The sequence below is a fragment of the Crocuta crocuta genome, unplaced genomic scaffold (genome assembly GCF_008692635.1).
Source record: "Crocuta crocuta isolate KB4526 unplaced genomic scaffold, BGI_CrCroc_1.0 scaffold660, whole genome shotgun sequence".
Lineage (NCBI taxonomy): Eukaryota > Metazoa > Chordata > Mammalia > Carnivora > Hyaenidae > Crocuta > Crocuta crocuta.
In genome coordinates this window covers 252278-256293 of record NW_027531886.1, presented here as the reverse complement: position 1 = coordinate 256293, position 4016 = coordinate 252278, and the positions used below count along the sequence as shown (strand labels likewise).

Below are 4016 nucleotides of genomic sequence, written 5' to 3'. Positions count from 1 at the left end.
CTATTATCGAGGCCCCTTCTCTGGGTTCCCGTCACAAAGGTTACTAGCACCTGGTTCCTTAACCGTAGTCAGATTCCTGAGGGATCACCCCGGGCCTGAAGTTCCCACTCCTATTTTGGCACAAACGTGGTGTGGTTTAGGTGCTCATGGATATTTTGAGATATAGTTTGTGTATAGTGAGATGCACAGATATTAAGTTGTATAGGTCTTATAATAATTTGAGTTTTAACAAATGTATATATACCTTCTGCGACCCATACCCCAGTCAAGGTATGGATCAGATCTCGTATCCCAGAACATTCCCTTGTACCTCTTCTCAGTAAGTCCATCCCCTCCCCATGCTTCACCTCCCAGGCAAGACTGTTCTGATTTCTATCACTGTATGTTAAATCTGAGTCCCTGGCTTAAAAAAATTTTTTTTAATGTTTATTTATTTTTGAGAGAGCATGAGCAGAGGAGGGCAGACAGCGTGGGAGACACCGAATCCCAAGCAGGCTCCAGACTCTGAGCTGACAGCACACTGCCTGATGGGGGCTCAAATCACGAACCTTGAGACACAATCTGAGCCGAAGTCGGGTGCTTACCTGACTGAGCCACCCACATGCCCCTGAGGCCTTGGATTTTTAAAACACATGTATTTGGGGTACCTAGATGTCCCAGTCTGTTAAGCATCTAACTTCAGCTCAGGTCATGATCTCACGGTTTGTAGGTTCGAGCCCCGCATAGGGTTCTGTGCTGACAGCTCAGAGCCTGGAGCCTGCTTCAGACTCTCTGTTTCCCTCTCCCTCTGCTCCTCCCTCACTCATGCTCTAGCTCTCTCTCTGTCTCTCAAAAATAAATAAGTGTTAAAAAAATAAAACCCACGTATTTTTTTGAAGTCTGGATTGTGAGAGATGTCAGAAAATAATATTTATTTCCGGCAAATCAGTGCTTCTCAGTGTGGCAGGTGGCCAGGGGTTAGGTGGGATGCCCCCCAGGAGCCTTGGCAGTGTCTGGTGACATTTTTGAGTCACAATTGGGAGGGGTGCTATTGGTATCCAGTAGGTAGAGGCCAGGGATGTTGAGAAGCCTCTAGTGCCCAGGACAGTTCTCACATCAAAGAATGATCCAGCCCCCAGTGTTAATAATGCTGAGATTGAGAAACCCTAAAGTAAATCATGTGCTCTCCGCTAAGAGAATTGTGGCCCTAGGGAGTGTTAATCTGTAGCTCTCCCAAGTCTCCTGGGGTGAGGTTTTTTTTTTTCTTTGTTTTATTTGTTGAGAGCCTTCGGGAAGCTGAAAGAGCAGCTGCTGGAGAGGCCTTTCTTGGGTGCTCTGCCCTTGTGTCCTCAGTTCTTGCCGTGGGATGGGGGTGAGGATGGCTTTGGAGGGGGCGGAAGACTGATGGGAGAAGAGGAAGAAAACAACTTGAGCAATAAAGGGCCAGTCTTTGCTTAACATTAAAAGTGGAAAAGCAGATGAGAGGGAAAAAGAAATAAAGTCAGAGTAAGCGAGAGTCTAATCAAATGTTAAATTTAAAAAGTAAACGCGCAGAGATTGAAAAGGTGAAAGGGAGTGATCATAATCACTAAGAACTTAAAGGTGGAGACCTGAATTAAAACAACAGAAGGCCATGAGGTGAAAAGTGAAATATGTGAGAAGTAGATAGGATTAAGGACTAAAAGGCAGAATTTAGAATTAAAAAGGTCCACATGAGGAATTATATCGAACAAGGATGAAGGTAGAGGACAGTATGAAGCCCCATACTGGGCTTGGAGGCCCCAGTGCCGGATGGGCAGGGGGAAAGGGCGAGGCACCAGCTCTTGCCGATAAGGAAGGGAATCAAAGTCCAGGGTGGGGCTCGATGGCTCAGTGGAAAGTCCCCAGTTCAGAGCAGTGTTGTCAGTAGGTCCTGGACAGACCCAGGGGGCAGAGAGCACTGAGTTGGCACCTCCCGATACCAGCAGCCTCACAGGCCCTCTCCAAGGGTGCCGGGAGCAACCACACTGACTTTTCCCCTGGAAGCAAAAGAAATGTGTGGCAGTATTGCCTTGAAATTAAGTCCTTTCAAGGTGAAAACTTAACTACCTCAGGGTATATTAACTATTTTTTAAAACAGTTAAAGTCATAACCATTCTTTTTAAAAAAATTTTTAAATTTCATTTTAGAGGGAGAGTGTGAGCAGGGGAGGGGGCAGAGGGAAAGAGAGCGAATCTTAAGCAGGCTTCACGCTTANTGGGATCACTACCTGAGCTGAAATCAAGAGTCGGATGCTTAGCTAATTGAGCTGCTCAGTCACCCCATAATTGCTCTTTTAAATAGTGTCTAGCTCTTTATTTGCTTCTGAAAAGTGAGACTTTCCCTTTTTGTGTATAACTCCAGGCATACATTTCAATAGACATTTTTGTTATGTTTTATTTAGCGTTATATGTTTTGTGAATATTATGGAATAGCCTAGTCTTTCACATTGCAGGTGCTGCAAATCTCAGCATTAGGATTTCTGTGTGGCTGAATCATGCCTGTGTAGTTAGAATAAGTCAACTACTCATTTTCCCACCTCTCTTCCATCTATTCATACAGGCAGTAGCCAGTTACTGAGCATTTCTTCTGTCCTAGGCACAGTCATGGGCAGTAGGGAGACAGAGCAAGACACGGCACCGCATTGAAAGGGTTTCCAGTCTAGTAGGGAGAACTTGATAGACATAAATAAATGGGTACATAAGGAAAGAAAAGAAAAAAGCAGTGTATCTCCCTGCTATTAGGCAGTTGCACAGAAAAACAAAGCAAATATGAGACGTTCCAAGCAGAGCAACCAGCTCGTTTAAACCCAGGGAGCTGGGCAACGGCTTCGTATGCTGCGGAGTTCGTATGCTGAGGGGGAAGGCAGAGTGCAGAGAGATGGGGTCAGAGAAGGTCGTTTGAGTCTGATCCTAATGGGCCTGGTTTGGCCCCATCAGAGTCCTAGATAATAAATAACAAAGGATCTCAAATAAGAGTAGAAGATAATCAGTTTGTAGTTTAGAAAGATCATTCTTTTGCATTGTGGTGGTTTGAGTCATCGGAGAGCCAGGTGAGCAGTTACAATGCAGCTAACACCATCCAAGAAAAAAATGAGAGCCCAAGGGAAGATTGTAGCAGAGGGGATAAAGTGGAGAGTGAATTGAGATCATTTCATAGTCAGAATTAACAGGACTTAATGACCAATAGGATGGGCTGGTGGTGGTGAAGATGACCTCACAGTTTCCAATAGGGTTGTCTGGTTAGGTGGTGACACCATGCCTGAGAGGAGGTAGAAGAAGATGGGGACAAGTCTGGGGTATAGATGCTAGATAGTCAAGTGCTGTGTAAATGTATGGGGTTATTATTGAGGGGGAAAAGCCTTCTGACTTGATTCCACAGCACCTACCCACCTGTCAGGCCAAGTGTGGAGTTGGAGGTACAGACAAGATCTTGATGCGTCCACTTTGGACCTGCTTGTGAAGAAGTAGAAATGTCTAAGAGTAATCAGATAAGTGAGTTGGGAGCTCGGGAGGGAGCTCCGGGCTGGGGCTGCAGATCTAGGAGTCCCTGGCTTCGTATTGAAGCCCTGGGTATGAGCGGCCCAGTGAGGGAGAGCAAGGCACAAAAAGATACTGCATTGGGGTACTGAGATCAGGGGAGAATCTAATGGGAATGGAAAGGGAAAGCTTGTGAACATTTAATTATTAGAATTCCAGAAATAATCTTTGCTGTGTTCAGTGAATCGCTAGGTAAGATCCTTAGAAACCTCTTCCATTGTTGGGATGCCTGGGTAGCTCAGTCAGTTGAGCTCCTGCTCTTCATTTTGGTTCAGGTCGTGACCCCAGGGTCATGGGATCGAGCCGCATGTCCGGCTCTGTGCAGAACGTGGAACCTGCTTGGAATTCTGTCTCCTCCCTCTGCCCCTCTCCCCCAGCTTGAGCTCTCTCTCCCTCTCTAAAATAAAAAAAATCTAGAAACCTCTTCCATTGTTGTTGGTGGGGGACATGTGTGTGTCAGAGAAATAGAGAGAGACTATT

General features: G+C 45.7%; 1 protein-coding gene across 1 annotated transcript in view; it reads left to right on the top strand.

Annotated features, from left to right (window-relative positions):
• Positions 1-4016, top strand: part of LOC144239149 (MICOS complex subunit MIC26-like) — a 51050-nt gene that overhangs the window by 17680 nt on the left and 29354 nt on the right. The window lies entirely within an intron of this gene.